The sequence below is a fragment of the Marmota flaviventris genome, chromosome 4, assembly GCF_047511675.1.
Source record: "Marmota flaviventris isolate mMarFla1 chromosome 4, mMarFla1.hap1, whole genome shotgun sequence".
In the NCBI taxonomy this organism is placed as follows: Eukaryota; Metazoa; Chordata; class Mammalia; order Rodentia; family Sciuridae; genus Marmota; species Marmota flaviventris.
In genome coordinates, this window is record NC_092501.1 from 154,206,080 (window position 1) to 154,229,033 (window position 22,954).

The 22,954-nt window shown below is 39.9% G+C and overlaps 1 protein-coding gene across 5 annotated transcripts in view; it reads left to right on the top strand.

Annotated features, from left to right (window-relative positions):
* Positions 1-22,954, top strand: part of Mbnl2 (muscleblind like splicing regulator 2) — a 151,355-nt gene that overhangs the window by 49,043 nt on the left and 79,358 nt on the right. The window lies entirely within an intron of this gene.

A 22,954-nucleotide genomic window follows, 5' to 3' on the forward strand; every position in this document is an offset into this window, starting at 1 on the left:
AATCCGCCATCTGTCTGTGAGTTACATAACAAAAGCAATGAATGGTATGCAGGTGACACCCATGATGAGCTCATGTCTGGTAGGGAAGTACATCAGCAAATAACTGCTGTGTAAGAAGAAAGGCACGTGCCTCACAGGAGGAGCAGAGGACTCTCCTCTGGGAGTCCACAGAGGACAGCTGGCTTCCCACATTTCAAGAGATGATTTTGGAGGTTGGTGCACCTGAGTTATGTACTGTAAGATCTAGTTGAAAGAAGTGGTATGATTTTGCCCAGAAAGCATCGAGGTTTATTTAGCCTTAAAATTAGGGTACTTTGAATTCCAGATCATCTCAGCCTGTCCTAAGGGCATAATGATGTTGTTCTAAATAGAACCAAGTATGATAAACAGCTTAAAAACAGCTTAATATTTCCATCTCTGCAAGTCCTCAATAAGCTTACCTATCAGTTAACAAAAATTTATTTATGCTCTTGATATATGACTTGAGAACCTCTGTGCTGTGAGTTTATACAACAGTGACCTTGGCTTCTCTTTGGTTATTGAAGGGACTGGGCATGCATTTGGAGGATTTCATCTCATGTCAAAAATTATGTCTTAAAAGACTTATAAATCAAAATGTGTAACTCTAACTCTTAGAAATGTAAGACTTCCAAGATATATTTATGTATCTTCTAAAGGGAAACTTTGTCTATACTAAAAGCAGAAAAATACATCGATAGCTTGACAGAAATCTTTTAAAGGTAAAAATTTGACAAATTAGACATATTATCTACATCATGAGCTGAAACTATTCTCTTTTTATCATAAAAGCTTATTAGACTAGACTAAAATGAAAGCGAGTAGATGGAGTAATCATAATTCATATAAACTGTGTCAGTGTAAGCTCACTGTACATTAGTATTTATTTTGCCTTTAGTCAAAGAAGTAAAGGCAGTTTGATTTGCCTCCATGATTGTCAACAATGGGAACATTCACCACAAAAGCAATGTAGATTTAAGCTGAATCACAAAAGTTTCAAGATACGGAAACAGGTCAGAGAGGAGAAATGAATTTTCCAAGTCATTCATAATTCTTTCATTGTATTAATTGAAACCTTCTCTGTCTGGATATTGAATATTAACTATCATGATTTTTTTAGTATCTTAAAGCTCTTTATTGTTTAAATCTAGTAGGGAATGTTGGGAAAATATTCCTGACCCATTAATACCACATATTTCTTGAATATCAACTGGGTAAAACGTTCCAACAAAGGTCTCGATCTGCATAATTCTTTACATTTCTGTGGATTCACCAGCTGCACACTTGTTGGAGGAGTCCAATCCCTGGAGCAAGGAATGTGAACAGACATGTTCAGCATAAAAAGTGTGAATCAAACCATGAGCATATTGAACCCTATTCACATAAAATTTATTTTGGCAAGTGTCCAGTAGGCCCATGCTCAAGAGTGGAAGGAGGCCTGGTTGTACATTGCCTCAAGTTCTTGGTCACTTTTAGAACTATAGAATTTCAACTTACTTCATTTGAATGGGATATTACAGATTTTTAAAGTTGTCAAATTGAAAAAAAAAAAAAAAGTAAAAAGAGCCTACAGGAAGAGGAGTAAGTCAGACCTGAGTCTATAAACACCTGCTGGGCCTTGGGTGGTTTCACAAAGAGGAGAATATGCACCAGCAAAAATATCTGAAGCGTGTGTTGTCGCTAGCATCACTGTCATATTCACTCTGCAAGTTTGTTTATATGATCAGAAGCCCTGGCAACCAGACCAACAAGTTAGAAGAACCAAAATTAGTAGCCAAAAAGAAAAATAATGATGATGATAACTGTGAAGCTATTTAACTTCATTACAGGTTGAACATCCCTAATCCATCCATCTGCAATCCAAAATGCTCCAAAATCTGAAACTTTTTGATCACCAACATGAATGCCCCATGTGGAAACTTCCAAACGTGACCTCATTATGCGTAGCACTTGAAATTCAAATGTATATTTATTTAAATATTCTCTAACATTATCTTCAGGCCATGTGTATGGGTGTTTAAAAAGCATAAATGAATTTTGTGTTTAGGCTTGGGTCCCATCTCTAAGGTACCTCATTGTGTATATGCAAACATACCATACTTGGACAACTCCAAATCTGAAACACCCCTAGTCCTGAGCATTTTGGGTAAGGGATATTCAATCTGTGTATTAAAATAGATAGTGTTGCTCAGGGGATCCAGACTAGGTCAGAATGGGTCCAACAGACCTTGATGAATCCTGGCTGGTACAGGCCAGCTCTATAATTTGAGATAAGTTGTTCTATCTCCTTAATTTCTGTTTCCTCTTATGTAAAACTGATAGAATTCTCACTTCACAAGGTTACCTCAAGGACTACCTGGCCCACCACATCCCATGTTTTAACCCAGGGCTGAACGTGTTAGGGATGGCCATGTTGAGTCCCTCCCTTGTTAATGTATCCCAGTTCAGCCACTGATTGCAATGACTGGCTTTAAATGAAGGTGTGTCCACCTCTTCATATGTTCAAACTTAGAATCAACTGTATGGGTGGTAGCCCCCAGTCCTATGAGTAATTCACAACATTAGAAGAACTGGGATGTGAGGCAAGTGCCATTTTTGTTGTTATTTGTTACAATATATTTTCTATGAATGCCATGAGGGATTAATTGGTATTTGTGACTGGGAGAGAATCTGTTGGCCTGTAAATATAGGGATGACTCAATTGTGAGCCTTTTGCCTTGTTGTTATTGGTTATTTGTATCTATGAATAAAATTCCCAGGAGTACATGCTGAAACAGATTTTGGTTGTTGGAAAAATTTTGTTGAGGTCTTTGGTAAGGGAATTGTGCATCTAAAAATGTTTTTATAAAAGAACATTTAGAAACATAGAAGAGTTCTTACAGTGGTATTTGTACATTACTCATAACTTGACAAAATGCACATTGTTTCATGAGCAAGAAACTCTCTTGTAGCCAAGGCCTCCACCAAGTGAAAACCCATCTCAGATGCCTCTACCGTCCATAAAACATTTCCCCTCATAGTTGAAATATTTGATATTTTTTTTTCTTTCCCGATTCATTTTCTTGTAACCAATAGGAATTAATCTGGACTATTTTGCAAACAGAAACATCTGGAAAGAAACACATGAATTAACTTCAATGCCTATTGAGATTAAAGGTTTCATTACTTACCACTTTCATTTTGAATGTATTGCTTTAAACATTCAAATTCAAACTCAGCTTAAGAAAATGAAGCCATTTTAAAAATCAGATTGCTAATTTTGGTTGAAAATACTTGGTGCATTTGGGGGAAATTATTTAGACACTATTTAGAAATGTAGACATAACATTTCTTAATAAAAATCAGCTCAGAGAAAGACAGTGTGATTCTCTTAACACCTCAGTCAGGATGACGTCGCGTCTCTGTCCGAGGATCTTTCCGGTGGCTTTTTGTCTCGCACGGAGACCAGCAGGACAAGGTTGGCTTGGCCCTTGGCACAGAGCTGCTTCCTCCCCCAGCCACCTGACTTTATTTTTACTGCTGCCCTCATCTGGTCCCTTCCAGGCCCCCAGGTCCTTGCTGTCCCTCAATATGCCCAGAGGCTTCCCCTCTGGGTATTTGTACTTGGTCTTGGCTCTGCTTGGAATATTCTTGCCTCAGTTAAATGAACAGCTTGTCCTCTCATTTCCTTCAGGCCTCTAATGAAACAAACAAACAAACAAACAAACAAACAAAAAAACACCCACACATTAGTGAAGCTTTTCTGCCATTCTTTATTCAAAAAGTGATATAAGCTGCACCTGGTCCCTGGTCAACAGAATTGTGCCTGTTGGGATCCAGAGCCAAGGTCAGTGTCATACACATAATAGGTGCTTAATAAATAGTGGTCGAATGGTAGAGCATGTTCATCAGACAAGTATCCATGCCTCATTCAGGGCTGCAGTTCCTGATTTCGGGGGGGGGGGGGGTTGCACTTCAGGGGTGCCCTTCTTATCACAGTATTCTATGTGATCAACACCCCTGGAGCTGTATGGTACATAACTCATGCAATAAGGTGCTATGGCCCTGTTGTTGGTATCCCAGTAGATTTCAAAACCAGGGAGCTCAGTGCAGGAATTTGAAGGCACAGGTGTGACTCTCAGAGTGTAGTGCAACATTGAAAAATTGACAAGTAAATCATTCGATTTTCTCTGCAGGGTAGGTAATTTGAGCTGCATGTGATGGAGAAACTGCTTTTTCCTACTCTGTTTCTAAATTTCCAAGATGAAAAATAGAAGTTTTTGCTCATTTATGTATGGGAAGATGGCTATAAGCTCATGGCAAATAAAATTTAGTCAGTATTTGTGGATGACAATTTCAAAATTGAAAGTGATATACATGAGATATTTTGTGGCAATCACTTGCAGAATTGCTTGAATATTTTCTAAATTACACATCTGATGTGCAAATGTAATCTCAGACAAATTTTTCATTATTGATAGTAATCACTGCAGTCATGTAGAACTTAGTACATGTGAACATAGGTTCAAACATCTAAGCAATCTAACTTGTAATGGTGAAGAAGGAGCCTGACCCCAGGTATGTGTGGCTCCAAAGCTGGCTCCATCCATCCCTCCTGCTAACTCCTCTTACTGAATAAATCATTGGTGTAATTAATTGTAAAATTCCTAATAGCTTAATAACATTCATGTTTAACACGTTTAGCATATTGAAGTGCAAAAAAATTCTAAAATAGAAGGGCTCAGGAGTAAACCTGTTTAGGTTTTTAGAAATGCAAATATTTTAAAAAGAGAAAGTGCAAGAGAAAGCAAGGCACGTGTTTCTATGTCTGTATATAAATATTTTTCATCATTGATAGTAATTACTAGGTTTTTTTGCATGTATGTGTAAATTGTATTTATTTACTTCTACGTCTGTATATAAATATTATGCCATCACTTACTAGATCTCTTCAGCTAAAATGTCCTTGGTCCGAGGTTTGGCCATGTGTCCATCCATGTGATTCTGGAACATACTCTCCTGCTACTGCTTCCCAGGGGGTTCTCCTTGTCCTTTACATCCTCAGTTCTCCTCTGACTTTACCGCCAATGCCACTGCTCCCCTCCTGTGCTTCCTAGCTGTGTGTATTCTCTGAGGCTGGTCCTTCCTCTTTCAAACCCAGTCATCAGCTCTGCAAGTTCATCTGTGTTTGTATGTTCACTTCCCACCTCTGCCAGTGAATCCCAGTCTGGTTGTAGGCCCTTTCTGGCCACCTCCTGGGATCTAAGTGCCCCTGAACATCCCCAACTGGATGGCCACTGTCACCTCCAGGTCAATATATCAAAACCCCAACTCCTCGCCCTCCCCCCACCTCAGCCTCCACCCTGCCTACTCAATGCCTTGCTCCCCAGGCCCCAAACTTGAACATGACCTGGACTCTTGGTCTTTCTATTGTAGTTTTCTTGTTCTGGTTGCAGATGTCTAACATCTTGAGGAGTTAATCAAAGCTGTGGAATCTTTACCCAGAAAACTACCCATTATTACAGGTTATTTCAAACAATCTCAAAGTCTTAGGGGTTTCTTGTTTCCCTTTGAGAACCATGAATAGACTGCAGATTAGGAAACCCTCATCTAAAAAGAAGCCTGAACCAGTAAAGTGGGACAAGAAGGCCAGAGGGTCACTACAGGTACCATTTGGTTATTTCATTAAGTTTCCTAGAACCAAGATCAGCAGCACATTCCTCCAACACTCACGATATTCTCTGCTAAGGAGCAACATTTAAATTTCAGGACAAGAGGACCATTGCTCCCTGTGTAAGAGCAGGTGGAATCAAGTGGTCTGTTTTTTGTGTACATATGTAAGTTTTATTTATGAGTAAGTGAGCCACAATCTCCAAGTATGAATCTTAGAAACAAGTGTTCATTATGAAGACAAGGATAACAACCCCCAAGGTCCAAATGCTAGTTAGTATCTATTCATATAAAAAGAAAGGGTAAGTACACCTCTAACCCATATCAAATGTGTAGCCCATTATTACATAACATATTGTTATCACATCTCATCTATTAATGACATTTACATGATAAACCTCATAGAAATCATAAAATATTTGGTAAACCAAAGTTATTGAAAGATAAAGGCAGAAATGGTATAAGAGGAAAGAAATGGACAGAAATGTGGACCTTAAGTCGGCAGGAAACAATAACAACAACAAAAACCTCTAAAATATTTTAGAAAAGTTAATGGATAGTAGATTTGGAATAGTTTAAAATCAGAACCAATCTCTCTGGAAGCATATCCTTAAATTCTGAAGTTTGCAAAATTCTTAGGAATAGATGGTAAATGGTAATGAATGATTTTTTTTCAATGGACAGTTTCGGAGAAGTCCAGATACTTACCAAGGACACTGGAGTACCTGTAGTTGTTTATAGGACGGATTCTTGTATTCACCTTTCCCTGTCACTCGCCTGTCAGTCTCCTAGTTAAAGTCACTGGTATCTGCATGTCACTGAATTTAAGGGGAGTCATTGAATCTCAATGTGGACCTCTCTGCATGCAGAAAGTCCGTTCTCCTGGTTTCCTCATCTTCCCTGGTCTCTCCTCAGTGGTCCTCCTAACGATGCTTCTTCCTCTGTTCTGCTAGAACTACTGCATGGGTAGGTTCTAGCACAAACACCATTCAAATGTTCATCTACGATTTCTGGCTTGTTTTATTAGAATGGAGTGAGAATGTAAAAGCACTCACAAAACTATCAAAGTGGAGTTTCTTTCAGTATTTTTAGGATTTTTTCCAACTCCTTAAAAATCATTTCCCTTACATCTCAGTTTTTCAGTGAAGGTCATTTGTCAGGTGTTTCAGAGGTTACAAGGTAGTGTTGATAGAAAAAGCTTATCTTTTTTGAGGACATATTCCATGGGTCTAGACAATATTTAAAGTCAATTAAAAATTGCAGCAAGCACAGCTTGTCCATACCTTCTGGTCCATACCAGCACCTGTCTCCACTCCAGGTCGCCCTGGCTCCTCTGACCGTGAGTCCCCATCTGATTCTGCCGTCTCCTGGGTTCCTTCATCCTGGTTCCAGAGGTTCAGCCCACGGTCGGCTGACTCCATTGCCCTGGGCCTGAGCTGAGGCAGACCCTCAGGGTGGAAGTGTGTGGTGGAGGAGGACTCTTCAGCTGGGCAGCTGGGAGCAGGGAGCTGGAATCAAGCCTCGAGTGAGCAAGGAGACGACTCTCAGGGCATCAGGCGTTGGCTTAAATGTCTCGCTTGGGGATGGCACATACACCCAGTGGGTGCACCTTGCATTTTCCTGGGATCTCTGCTTCTCTCAGTAAGATACTTACATTCTTGCTCAGTGTAAAAATGAGAGGTAAGCAAGATAACCTCTACATTAGTTTTCTATGTTATAACAAATCGTGCAGCTTTAAACAATAAATCTCAGACTTATTCTCTCACGGTTCTGGAGGCTAAGCGTTCAAAATCAAGGTGTCAGGAGGACCGTGCTCCCTCTGAATCCTCTATGGGGATCTGTCTTGGCCACTTGCAGCTTCGGTAGCCCTTACATTCCTTGGCTTATGGCTGCATCGCCCCAGCCTCTTCCCTTCTTCACAGGGCTGTGTTCTTGCGTATCTCCCTTCACGTCGTCTTCCCTCTGTTTGCATCCATGCCTGAATTTCTCCATCTTGTAAAGACACCAGATATCTCTCAGGTTAAGGGTCACCTTTCTCCAGTACAGCCTCATCTTAATGGGTACATCTGCAGTGACCATGTTTCCACATAGAGTCACACTTGGAGGAGCTGGGGCTGAGGGCTTCCGTGTATATTTTGTGAGGACCCAATTACATAAACCTGAAACACACTAGAAATCAAACACCCATGGTCTAAAGCAAGCCTAATTATTGGAGTAGGCCCCAGAGATGAGGCAGGAAAACCTCCAGAGTCTTGGTACTGCATACAAGAAGGAATGGTAATAAACTGGCTTTCGGTGAACACAGCCTGCTGCAGCTAAAACATAAGAACGGATACCAACAATTCGTGGGGAAACATGATAAAATTTATTTTCACCTAAAAATGAATGGAACACAATGCCAATTTTAATTTTAATTACACTTTTTTAATAATTACATTTGTTTATTACTTACTTTGCCTTGGACAGTGATGTAACCTTTGTTAGTATGGGAAGCAGTTCTATGGAACTATTTCTCATGAAGGACTAAGGAGAAAGAAATACCATATTGAAGGATTTCTTTAATATTCATATTTTTTTCTAAAAGTGGGAATTTTGTCAGTGCTCTTCCATTGAAACATATTTTTACTTTAAGAATTTTTAGGAACACAGTGACACAATAGGAAGCAAAGATTTAAATAAAAGCCCTGGTCTAGGAATCTGCATTTGAGCACTGGTTTTGCTGCATTATCTTTTTCACCTCTCTGGGCTCCCGGTGCCTCATCAGTAAATATAGTTGGCCCTCCTTGTATCTGGGTTTTGCATTCAGGATTCAAAAAACGACATATTGAAAATATTGGGGAAAAATGTACAGTATACTGGATGTGTATAGTATAACCACTATGTACATAACATTCACATTGTGTTAGCAATTATAAATAATCTAGGGATGATTTAACATAGGTGATAAGAAAATACCATGCCATTTTATAGAAGGGACTTGAGAATCCAAGGATGTTAGCCTCTGAAGGGGATCCTGAAATCAATCCCCGATAAATATACTGAGGGATGCCTCTGTTATTACTTCATTCGCTCATCCATCCCGTCTTCAGCTAAATAGAATTGCAAACTAAAGAGGAGCCAGAAACATAATATGAATCAGTGACTTACTTCCAGTGTTGGGGAGGCCCCAGGGGTTGTTGGGAGAGAAATAACAGGAGAGTACATGCCACCTCTAAAGAGGGCAGTTTCCCCCAAAGGACAGACAGCTGCTGTCGCTGTGAAATAATTCAGGTGATTTTTTAAAGAGTCTGAGATCTGAATTTCAATAGGAAGTTCCCCAATTTCTGAATCTTGACAATCTGTTAAAATATTTTTAAACCTTGGAGTCCAAACAAAATGCATTCACGGGATGCGCTCAGCCAGCAGACTGCCACAGTTAGCCTCTGAAATAAACAAATAAATGCCGATCACACAACAGGCAGTTCTAAACACACCACTGTGACAGTGGGACCACTTTTCCCATCCCTAGGGAGCACGGAGGGCAGAGGGAGTTGACAGACGGTCCTCAGGCATCTTGGAGACCTTTCGCTCGCGCTGCTTTGGTGCTTCTCTCCTGCCTAGGTTTCCCCTGGACTCACTGGCTCCTCCTCCGTCTCTCTCCCTGAACCCCCTCCTCCTCTCCACCCCCAGATGCTGGAGTCTCTCCAGGTTCAGCCTTTGAACATCTCTACATCTCCCCAACATCCACAGTGGGTGGCTTCCTGTTCATTATGCTTGTGTGAAAGCCCTTGGACTTGCTGACCCACTTGGACTCCCTGGATGACCTCATCTGATGCAGTGACCACACATATTTTCTACCTGCTTTATGTTTCCTAATTTCAATCTCCATCCCTGAATCCACCCCTTGGTTCTCAGGTCGTGTATCCCATTGCTCACCTGAAACCTCTACTCATATTTAAGGGACATACCAAATTCAGTATGTCCACTAACAATCTCCTCATTTCCCATTCTCCCTTCTATTATCAGTGTTCTCATTTTCAGTAGATGGTACCATTAATTCAGTTGATCAAATCAAGCACCTTGAAGCCCAGCTTGATTCTTCTATTAGCATTATTGCCATCTCCAACCCATCATAGTCCTGTTTCCTCCGTCTTCATATAGATCCTAACTGGATGAGTTCTCATCATTTCTTCTATGACTACCACGGTGTCTCAGATGCACAAGTGTACTCTCATAGGAACTCTCTCTTCTTTTGCCATCCCCTACCTCAGCAGACAGAGAGAGCCTTTCAAAGCACAAGTCATAGCATCCCACTCTCTCACTCAAAACTTTCCAGCTGTTTCCATTTCACTCATAAGATCCAAAGACCCTTAAAGCCCCATCTGGCCTGGCCCTTGCTGTATTGCTGGTCCCATAGTCTTGCCACTCTCCCACAATCACTGTGCACCAGTTCTATGGCCTGTGGGCTCTACAGGGACTTTGCACCAGCTTTCCCTTCCTCCAGGATGCTCTTCCCAGGTGGCTGCAGGCCTTAGTTCTTCACTTTACCTGGAGTTTACTTAAATGCCAGGCACTTAGCCTTGAGTGATGTTGTCCATCTTTGTGTCTCTCCATCATCTACCTCCTCCCTTGAGAGGAGGTCAAGCTTTGAGGAAGGGACCTGGTGCCAGAACCCCACTACCTGGCAACTAAAGGATGCACCGTCATCTTTGCATGGAATAAATATATTCTTAAATTCTAAACTTTAAGATGTAACTGTTCCAATAAAATGTAATTCACTTCCCTGACTACTTATTAGTCAATTTCTCCCATTAGTTTATAGACAGAAAAACAAGAGTGTTAAAAGCTTTGCACAAATGGGGGTCTTCAGTTTACAACTCAAAGGTGTTTATCCGTCCTGTTCATATTTGTAGCCGGCCTAACAGGCATGTCACATGGAGACTTGTTGCAAGTGTTAGCAAGAAGTTATTAAAATTCACAGGGCAGCTGTTGGGCCACTGTGGGCAACTCTACAGTTCCTGAAAAGCTGGCCACAGATGGATGCTTGTGTTTGACAGTTTTCACTAATCTGTTGCAAAATAAGGACTCAGAAATATCACTAATCTGTTGTAAACTAAGAACTCAGAAATATGTTTTTCCTGGGAAAGTAAATACATTCAGTTTAATAGTTATTTTTAGTTCTGAGATTGTTGCTTCTTATTTTTCCAGTTATCCTAATATTCCTTTCTTTTATAATGGGATTGTCCTAGATGAGCTACTTGGTTCTTTTTCCTTGATATCCTTACCTAGCAGAGGAAAAAGTGCGGAACCATATTGTCGGTTTCTTGCTCTTCTTCTTAGTTAAGATTTAAAAGCAGAGATCTCACTGTCTGTACAATTCAGACTAAAATCCACACCATCCTCCCCTCTCCTTTGAGTCATATACGATGGATGGGAAGAAAGGCATTGCCAATCTACGTGTTACCTAAGAGGACTCTGGATGTTCTCCAGTCCTTTCCCTGCTAGCCAATGAGGACAGCTTGATTCATCATATAATAAGGGTGGGGGAGGGAAGAGCCCAACCAGAGACCTGAGACTGCGAATGTGTTGATTTCAGTGTACAGTGTTAAGTTCCCAGCAGCCTGGGGCACCTGGCACACAATGCCAGAGTCTACACCATGGCAGGGGCACAACCCTGGGGCTGTGGAGACCGGGTTTGCTCTGCGGGGGATACGCCAACTATGAACCTCATCTATTTCACAAATTTCCCCATGAATTGACCCCACTAATACTAAATAGCATATTCCTTCCACTTGGTTTGATTCAATTTCTTCTGGCTGAGAGATTACAGTGTGGTGTGTGTTATTCTCTCTCAGCACTGTCGTAACCAAGAATAAGATTGAAACTCTGAGGACCACTGACCTTTGGGATTTGGAGAGTGAGTAGATGTTGACATATTTATTTGCAATCAAACTTACCGAAGCAATCTGTCTGACCAACCTGCATTTTGGGGATATGACCCATGAGACCACTTTCTTAGTACTGAGGTCATATACCCACTTGAATATTCAGTCCTATAGAAGATGAGATATTTCCAGGGAAAGGAAAAAAAGAAAATGACTTAGAGACCTTGACACAGTTAAAGCAAAACAAAGTAGCTAGATCTGTTAATATTTCACTTAAGTCACTCTCATCTTACTGGAACATTTGTTATTCTTTAAACAAATATAATGTCTAATTTTTGACTGAGTGATGTGATTGTTAAGGTACGTTAGGAATCATAAGATAAAAGCTTACTTGGTGAAAAATACAATACAAAACATGTAGGTTTAAAGAAAAAAATTGTCCATTCAGTTCACTTCTTGAATCTCCTGTGAAGGAATCCTTCAAGTGCTCCTAGCCTTTAGTAAAATCATTAATGACACCAAAGAGATCATTTCACACCTGTCATGAAACTAAGCCTTGACCCAGATGCTCAGGATCTAAAATTAATCAGTAGCAGCCTCATTTGGGACAGTTAATTCACACAGCCTGTCTTCCGTTCCCATTGGGCACCCAACTGTTAATAGGAGCTGTGATATCTGAAAAATATTGGGATAACGGAATTGTTAATGAGGAATTCCAGTAGGTACAATATGTTCCAGGTGGTACAGAAAGCTAAGGAGAAAGAAACTTCACTTCCTAGAGAACTTTAAGTACTTTTATTCATTTAGTTATTCTGCAAAGAATCACTGACTCTTTGCTAAGTGCCAAGCACCGTGTTTGGTGCCTCAACAAGACACAAGGACCTAACTTTCATGGAACAATCCAGTTGAGGAAAACAATAACATTGGCAACAAAGGGTTAAAGTAAGCTAGTATAGAGACCAGGCCTGAAGGATCCCAAACAGACAAGCCAGTTGGGGCCTCATATGTAACTTTAAATTTGATTTGCAAACAGAAGCAAAACTTGGCATGAGATATTTCTCATAAATGCTTACGTTTAAAAGAAATTGGAATGTAAGCTCAACCAATCAGAATGAACCAGCAGACTCATAATTATATAACCAGAGTAGGCCAAACAAGGCAGCTGTATAATTATAACCAGTCGACTGTTAGCTAGTCTTCCTTTGTCCCCTTGCCATCCCTCCGTGGAGTTCCTGACCACTTTTAGGGTGGAGCGGCCCAACTCATGAATCACTGTTTGTTCAAATATTCTTTAAAATTTAAGTGTGCTTCAGCTTACTTTTTAACAAAAACTAATAAAATAATCATATTTTATCCAAAGTACTCGTCATTCACAAAGCATTGAGTGTCCACAGCTTGACTGACATTGGGCTCGGCACTGGAAATATGTTATAGAAACATTCCATATTGAGTTTTCTTGAGCTCCCGGGGTTTTCATTCTAATGGGGGTAACAAAACAGCCCACCTCCTCTCCCCAAATTAGTTATTTCCCAGCTGTGAGAAGGGCTAGAAAGGAAATAAGGCATTCCAGTAGCAAACCATGTGATCCAGGAGGGCTTTAGGCAGACAGCAGAGCTGGGACCCCGATGTGTTGGCCAATCCCAGGTCCTGAGATAGTGACTAAGAGGAAAGGCATGCATTTGCATTTGATGCTTCCCACTAAGATTTGAGCAGAGGGGACGCAGGCCCTCATTTGTGCTGTGGAAAGACCACTCTGCCTCTTAGTTGCAGGAGGTGGCATGGCCAGGACATCAGTTCCCACTGGCCCTTGTATCTTCCAGCTTCCTGGTAGTGACATCTGACTGGGGTGGTAGTGGCAGAGATAGGGAGACATGTGTAGATTTAAAATAAATTTTGGAGGCAGATTCATTAGGAAAGATGGACTGTGACAAGTTATTTAAAGGATCAGCTAATACCCTTTCTTATTTACCTTCAGTTCATCGAGACCATTGTTTGAAGAGGAATCTGCCCTTTCCTCTTAAGAGCACATCTCTCATGGTTCTTTTATTTTGTGAGCCACTTTATTTATTAATCTATGTATCTATCTATCTGTTTATCTATGTATCTATCTATCTATTTATCTATGTATCTATCTATCTATTTATCTTTATTTTCTGGTGCTGGGCATTGATCCCAGGGCCCTGCACTTGTTAGGTAAGGACTCCGGCACTGAATTGCACCCCACAGCCCTGGTCACTTTATTCTTAATGTTCTCAAAGGCTGTTCTCTCCATGGCCACTTAGGGCCATTTAGTAAAGCAGGGCTCCAGGGAGAACTTGGTTTATTTTTTAAACAGACTTAGGCACTGGACTGCTCATGTATCAAAATCCTTCAAAATCTATCTGGTATAATTTAAGTTCCTATTATTTTGGGGTTTTCCTTGGTCAAGTCTTGAAATTGAACTTGTCCTTAGCATTTAGCCAGAGAGTTGTATTTAACATTTTGTTTTCCAGAATTATTTTTATTTCCAGTTTTCATCTTAAATAAAAATCTAAACTATTCTACCTTAGTTATGTTGCAGAAATTATTGTCAAGATCCAGATTCATCTCTGAGAGCCCCATATTCTCCCCTAATTTCTGAAGTCTCTACTTGAAATACTAATAATCTCCTGAGAAGAAGTTGAATTTATTTTTATTTTTCTATAGTTTTTTTTATTATGTTCATCTTTTTTTATTAGATCTTTATGGTTATATATAGTAGTTGGGTTCATCTTGACAAACTCAAGACATTCATGAAAATAGATTTCAGTTCATGATCACCCCCTTAAAGTTCATCTTGATATACATTTTTCTTAAACAATTTTTTGGGTGGTACTGGGTATTGAACTCAGGAGCACTCAACTACTGAGCCACATCCCAGCCTTATTTTGTATTTTAGAGACAGGGTCTCACTGAGTTGCTTAGTGCCTCACTTTTGCTGAGGCTAGCTTCTCAAATAATTTTTGTTTCACTAAGATTTTTAATTTTATCACTCAGAATAATTTATTTTATTCTGTAAGTCAGTCTTCTTTGTAAATATCATTAAATGATATTTTACAAGTTATTGTTTTCCTTTCATTTTTTGAATTAAATTTCCCAATGATGTGCCTATTCTATTTAAGGAATCTATGCTGGATCTTAATTATGGATTCTATAAAATAAAATTATTTCCTCTCATTATAACGTTTCTTTTTATCTTTTACTTCTATGTTTATTATTTTATTTCCCTATCTCTTTGTCTTTTTTTGCCTAAATTCTGAGTAGAATATTTAGTTCTGTTCTCATAAGTCTTTTTTTTCTTTAAAGCTTCTAGGGTTATGAATCTACTAGTAAAACAGCTTTGGCTGTACCTCAGAGCTTTTAGTTAAATAATGTTCTCACACATGTTATGTTCTAGCTTGCTTAACTAGATCATTATTTATGCAACTATTTCTAAAATATCCAGGTAAGTAATTTGGGGTGTTTTAACCCTTTGAAGTTCCATTATTAGTTTCTAATGACATTTTATTACTGCAATAATGAAGTTGTACAACTTCTACTGGAGACATGTACTGAAATACATTCTGGTCCTGATTATGATCAGTATTTGTATGTGGCACATGACACCTGAGAAATGTGTAGTTATTTATTCAAACATTAATTAACTTGAGTGCTTTATGTCCACAGTTATTTATTTTTGTTTCCTGGAACTGTCTGAAAATTATAGTATTTCAAACAATTTTAATAGTACTCATGTGTTTCTAACAATTTTTGTTTCCATAGAATGATACTATGCTATTCTGGGCTTAGTGTTTGCTGACTCTCCTGGCATCTTTAGGCCTTGTATCAACATGTATTTAACCCGTTGTCCAATTCATTCTTTAATATGAGTACACTACCCTTGCTTTTTTCTTCCATGTTTTCCTGACATATCTTGTTCTTTTATTTTCAGCTGTATCCTATCAATTTTTATGTCATGGAAGCATCGTTTTTTGTTTTTTTTTAATTTGATTTTTTAAATTGAAATTGATCTTGAAAAAAATTCTATGTAACTATGTAAGAGATCTCTGGATCCTTACTTGGGAGCTTTTTTTAGGTGCCTGACCATCTAGGTGAACATCATTATGAGAGGTGATAGAATTGCACTAACAGAAGTAGAATTCATTCACCTCCGGCTTTTTTGGATGGGCTGAAAACTCAGATACTAATAAACTGATGGCCATATTCATACAGCATTGTCTTGTGGTTTACTGTCTAGCATCTCTGAAGATGAAATTGGAGGAGGGGAGATCAAGTTGCCCTTGGCAACTCTGTCTCTTCCGTCTGGTAGCAGGCCACATGCTTGATGCAGAAGAAACTTCCTCCAAATATATGTCTTTAATCCCCCCAATCGTCAACATTTCCAGCTGTGTTCCCATATCTGCCTCTTATTTGTCTCTTTTTTTCTCTCTTTCTGCCTCCAAAACCCTTCACCAGTGAACCCATGACTATTCACTATTGTGCCATATTCCTTAGGATAAACATGGGAATCTAACACTCAGTACTTCATTTTAGAATTTTATAAGCCACCCAAGGAGACACAAAGCCATGCAAAAATAATAACTAAATATTAAACTCTTTAATAGTAATTATTAGTTGAAGAGACTTTTTTTTAAAGAGAGAGAGAGAAGTTTTTTTAATATTTATTTTTTAGTTTTCGGTGGACACATCTTTATTTTATTTTTATGTGGTGCTGAGGATCGAACCCAGCACCCCGCGCATGCCAGGTGAGCGCGCTACAGCTTGAGCCATATCCCCAACCCAAGTTGAAGAGACTTTTTAAGAAAAGAGCTACATGGGTCAATTGCAATAGGCAGCTAAACAATGTGGTGCTGCGGAGCTTTGTGGTCTAGGTAGAATTTAGCTAAAAGGAAAGACCCACTGTATGTTGTGTACCCTGTGTCAGTGGCTGCCAGACACGATTCCTTTGGGGACTTCGGGAGGTTACCCGTTCAGCAGCTCTGGAGATGGATCCCAGGAATCTGTATTTTTAGAAGCTCTAGAGTGATTCAGACACGTGGCCAAATTTAGAAAACATTACTTTAAATGATCTCATCACATCTGAAACTGTTCTTAAGCTACATAAATCTATTATGTATCCCTGAAGATACTGGAAGTTTCCATTTGTCTTACAAGGTTCGAATAAGGCACAAAACTATGCTAACTCATAGATAGCTTTTTCCAAGTCAGGACAAAAAAAGATCAGGCGCCTGCTCACACCCTTTGACTTCTTATTCCTGTGTCAGTTTCAATCGCAGTATCCAACAATGCAACAGCCTGCAAGTCATTAGCTATCACTCTAAACTAAACCACCACCAACAAACCAAGCTGCTGCCCGTTGAAGCATTATGGTGTCATTCACTGGGAGTGGAGAACAATCAGTATTTGAGAAAATGGAATTGAACCAATGAGTTGGATGTGTTTACTCTGGAGGGGAAAAAAATGCAGGGAAAACGTGTAAGCCCTCTCCAGATATATTCAGTATTGAAGAGGAAGTACAGTTTGCTCTATGTAAAGAATGGGAGCAACATTCATCAGGCCTGTAGGCAGACACATCTTTGTTCAATATGAGGAAGAAGCATCCAAACATGCCTTGAGGAATGAAAGTTCCCAGCTCAGGAACTGCTCAAATAGATGCAAGCCTGGAATTGATCTTCGGATTAAGTGTCTTTTTAGGTTTCTTCTATGCCAGAGACACTGGGAGACAGTCCCATGCAGAATTAATTACGGACACGGCCAATCCTAGCTGAGCAATACAAGTTTTCCCTGGTGTCAGTGTGGAAATATTTGGTTGCCTAGCAACCAATAAATATCTATGATGCATCAGAAAATCATTAGTTTGTGTCTGAATCGATCGTGTAGTTCCTAACACCACATTTGGTTCATTTCACTCACGACAAGGACTCCCATTAGAGCTTGTTACATATCCACATGGTGTTGAGCTGCCTCTTGTGCTGTTCTAAACTTCATCAAACACTAAACCAGCCGGCCAACTCAGCCATGTTCCACGCACACAATAGAAAGAGAGGTTGGAACCGGGCAGATGCCGGGAGGAGGTGGTGAGGGCGAAATTGCAGTCTGAGGATCTGTAAAACCATTAAATACAGTTAAATCTGGCAGAGTTCTTGGAGTGATGGTACAAGTTTAATCATGAACTCTTCAACTTTGGAATTCTGTGAATTTTTAATACGTGACTAATGCCAGCATTTAAGGTATGGAACAAAGTTTAAATACATAACATACTTTAGTCATAATGTTCCATTCACAGTCTCCTAGGAAACCAACAAAATATATCTGGATACTTTTAAAAGTTTGATCTCATTTATAAAAGGGCTGCTTTATATTACAAGAACCAAAGAACTGTTATTTGTCAAACTTCCATATTAAACATCTGCCAAGATATCTTATTAGGTTTTCTTAGTAATAATGACTCAGAGTCTAAGATAAACCATGGAACCCTGTCAGATTCTATCCACACTAAATAATGGAGACACTCATTTCCGCTCCTTTGTTTGATCTCTCAAACCCAAACCGTAATTTTAAAAAGTGATTGATTTTGATTAATTTCTCTTTCTCCATGAAAGATTTAGAACTGCTTTAGGTAACTTTTTTATTAGCCAGTCCAAGACATTTGTGCTACAATATAATTAATCACATTTTTAATGAAAATGATGGCATATTAATTGGTAATTTTGGGATGAGTGTTCTTCCTAATTACTTATTAACCTTTAAATCAGATATACACAAGGGAACAGAAAAAGATTCATGTCTTTGAATATCTAGAAGCTTTTTCAAGGTGCTTTTATAAAAAGAATCCAGAGAAACACTTTCCCCCCTCCCAGAGGAAACTTAAGATTATATCGGGAGTGAAGGGTGGTTTGCTGCTGAACATATTAATATGCTGTACAAGCTTTTGGTACCTATTCTTGGCACTTCAGTGACTCATCATTAACAGAAGTATGGTTGAGTAAGATAGTAGAAATGATGCTCTCAAACTTTCTTTATCACTTAAATTTGTAGCTAGCTGCAGAAGATTCTGAAAAGTGAAAAAAATACTATCATTAGTTGAGATGATTGGATTGAATATTTCAATATAGTAAAAAATGAGGAAAGCTAGACCCACAGATTTCTTGACCCGCGTGTCATGTCTGGCTTCGTGGAGATGAGGAAGGTTCCGTAGAGGAGATGGGAATTGAACCCAGCTCTCTGTCACTAAAACAGTAGGTCCATTAAATGGTTGGACATCAACCAGAGGAAGAGACAGAGAAGTAGATGGCAAAGGAAAACGAGTCCAGTTTTTTTCTTTCTGTTGAGAAAGGGCATTCCCCTTCCGAGGCCCTGGTCCTGCTCTCTGAGTCCGTCTGGCCTTCCTGTCCACATGGCACTGCTGAATAGGAGTTACTCTTTGAAGGTCAAGGTTCCCTTTTCATTCCTTCTGGAGATTTATTTTCTACCTGTGCTTTACCCCTAGGCCTTTGCCCAGTTAACTCTTCTACTTTCTCCCTTCCTGCGTTCATCAAATAGGAATTTATTAAGAGTCTCATATGAACCAGGTTATGCTTTGGCATAAAAAAACACGGCAGTGAAATGCCATTCCTGTCTTCAAATCACAGAGTTGATGAGAGATCAAGATGATACGAGGTCACTGCTCTCCAGTGTGATTAGTGCCAGGAAGGAGGTCTGTGGGCCCTGGAGTATGGAGAGTCAGGGGAGAAGGTGCTGTTGGACCTGTCTAGGAGCCTGGGGGTAGGAATGGGTGAGAGGGAGCAACACTTTAGACATTGCTGACTGCCTTCTCCAACTCCTCGACTCAGCCGCCCAGCTCTATCCTTTCGCCTCTCCCTCTTCCATGTCTCCCTGTTAGAACATCATCCACCTGAGGAGTTGTCCTGGTGAGGACCATGTGTCAAGCACTAAAGAATAAGACACCCCTGGAATGTGCCGCTACAGGCTGACGAAGGAGTCCACATATCTTTCCTCTCTGTGTGGTTGCCCTCTGGTTCCAGGTGATGACGGTGGCCCTGTGTGTCAGTCCCAGCAAACCAACACTGCCAAAAACCAGGTGAAAAGATACTGAAGTAGCGACAGTAGTAACAAACAGACCAGTTTAAACAAACACCTAAAAAAGCAAATACAAAAATGAATAGATGAATAAAACCGTCTTTGAAAGGAACAGAAGAGCATGTAAGAATAACAATCCCAGCTGCATTAGCTGCTCATATACCATACATGGTGGACAATTTCAGTGTGTCATATGTAATCCATAAAATAATTCTGGAAAAGAGGAGACTTAAAAAAGAAAATGAAAATCAACTCCTGGAACAGCATTTGGCACCAGGTAAAAATTCAGTTCAATAACTACGTCTTGAATAGAAGAATAAATCTATTTTTTTTTGGAGTCCATTCCTGCTCCAGGGCAGGGACCTGGTTTTATTCTCACACGTCTCCCAAGCACCTGGAGTGACGGCTGCCACATGGTTAGCATGCCTTACCTGAGAATGCCTTACCTGAAACACAAAGGCGCAGGAGCCCAGGGGGATTCAGTATCTTATGCAGAAATCACAGGTAAGCTGGGAAGACTTAGGACTTGTTCACAAGTCCACCCGTGCTCTTCCGCTCCTCCTCCCTCTGCATAACACCAGCCTGGCCTCTCTGCCCCTCTCTCCACAATCACTCTCTAATTATCTCAGGCCTCCTCATATTCTAGAAGCATTTTTTTTTTTTTTTTTTGGTCTAAAACTCACCAGGAAGGACTTACACAATAGCATACATTTGCAAATAGTTAGCATATACCTCTTTGAGTGGGGAGGGATGGGTACATTTACTCCTCCTGTTTGTGTGAAAATCCTCTGGGAATGCAAAAGCAGATGAATTGCTTGTCCCTGGCTGTGGCAGTAGGGCTTCAGCTCTGGAGACTGCACAGTTGATTCTTAACAATGTAAACAGACTCGCTGATGCATTAAAGCTTGCCTTCTTGATCACCCAAGGTCATGTGGCAACCTGGTCTGTGTCGGCAGCCTACAAGCCTGCGGTATAATGAGTAGAGTGAAGCAAGTTACTCCAAGTGTACCTGGCTGGCTCTAGAGGAAGGCAGAAGAAAACAAGGGGGTGTTAGGAATTGCAGGATTGGGACTATAAATGGTTGTGCTTGTGTGAGTAGTTCAGGTGTCTCCGAATGTCACAAAGCGTGGGCATTGATGGTTTGGGTAGCTTATAGTACTAGATTCCAGCTACTTTCATTTTTCTGTTTTTTTCCCCCATCCTTTCTGCAATAATCACTATTTTTCCCATTAGCGGAATAAAATTTAACGATTACTAATATTGACAATGTTACAAGGAATTATGCAATGCTCGTGCCATAGAAGTTTAAATTGATTTAGAGTTTTTGAAGGACAACTTGTAACTATCTGTTATATTCTCAAATGGTCTCATTATGCAAACCAACCACCTCATTTCTAGATGTTTGTTACAGGGAAACGCCTGTGTCTGTGCACAAAGAGACATGGACGTGAATGTTCATCAGTGACACTGATAATAGGGAGAAGTAAAAATGACCACAAAGCTGATCAATAAAGTAATGTAGGGAGGAAATTGGTTAAACAGAGAGTGGTTTGTCGATACTGGATACTGTGAAAGACTATGCAGTGTTTCAAAAATAAGGTAGAACTATGATTCTATCTATCTATCTATCTATCTATCTATCATGTATCTGTTTTTGTTATTTGTCACCTATAGCAAACACATACCGCAAGACTTATAAAAATCCCCCAAAATATTATTCAGTAAGAATGAAAACCTCACTGTAATATTTTGTATGCTATTATGTGTTTGTAATTGAAATAGAAATACATTACAATAAGATATATATATATATTATGTTAATTAGATTTCAGCAGCTAAGCTTTAGCAAGAGACCCAAACATTGCCTGGTTTTTAACTAGATGACATAGACCAATGAACAAGAAGCTTATCGTACCTCTCCCCAGAGGATGCAGTGGCTGTTCCATGGTTATTCAGGTCCCAGGTTCGTTTCCTATTATTGCTCTGTCATGGTCCAGGAGTTGGACCATGGTCCAGGCTAAGGTCACTGCTGCAGCCAGTTCCCAACTGGTCTTGAAGAAAAGGTGAAAATGTGGAAGAGGTCCACTCACTACCTTAAGGCTCCTAACTTCTAGACTGCATGCATGATGTTCACTCTTAACCTATGGGTAAAAACTTGGCCTAACAGCCATCCCATATAGCAAGGGGCAATGGAAATTCAAGACCTGGACAGATGACCACATATACAACCATAGCTCTATTACGGTAGAAGTAAAAGAAAATACACTTGGTAGACCTCTGGTTGTCTCTTCCATCACCAACACAAGTGGAAGATGGAGGGGAATGTGAAGTGTTGTTCTAAGTGAGGGTGCTGAGGGATGGCCAAGGGCATCTGTGCTTTACCAGTGTTCTTTGCATGGCTTAATGTGGGTACGAGGGATCTTGACACATGCCTTCAGTTGCCTAAGCTCCTGTCTAATTCAGAGTACGTAAGAGTTCCCTTGCAACCCACTTGATCCCCATAATTTCCCCAAGAATGCCACTCTCTTCATTTTACTTTTTACCTACAATGCCTTTACCCCACTCTCTTCCACACTAACTTCCATTGAAACGTTTCAAACATCTGATGCTCATCACGAACTGGATTATAACTATATTAAAAACATTACCACTGACCTCTTGGTCTCACACTGGGATTTTCTTATTTGTTTGTTTACTCAATAATTATACTGGACATTTTTAACAATGATGAGTACAGTAGGAAGTAGGAGATAGATAGAATTGTCATTGACACTAACTCCGCACCCCTCCCCACCAGAGACACCCATCTAATTGACAAAAAAAGACATCTGCCTCAGAATAGATAAGTAACAATGGCAGTTGTCGTGCTCAAGTTAGTAGTAAATCTATTAAGCTAAGTAGGACTTCAGAATGGAGGCCATCACTAGGATTAGTTTTCAGTGAAGGTTCCTTAATGAGATGAGACCAGAATTAGCACCTCAGGCATAGGCACTATTTGTGTCAACATAAAGACATTCCCATGTGTGGGGGTGGCGTGAACATTTGTTACTTGCCTGCTCTCTGCTGTGCACAGGGCCAGGCATTCTGTAGGCAAAATCCCATTTATTCTTGCAATATATTAATAAAATAGGGACCCTGATGTTACAGATAAGGAAAATGAAGCAGAGAGGGCTCACGCAGCTCCTAGGTAGAAGAGGTATGATTTGAGTCCAGATCTATTTTCTAGATTGATCTAGATCTGACTGGTTTCTAATTACCCTTACTGTGCCTCAGATATTTTCAGGAAGGAGGAAAAGCAGGAGCAATGTGCCAGGTCTGGTCTGAAG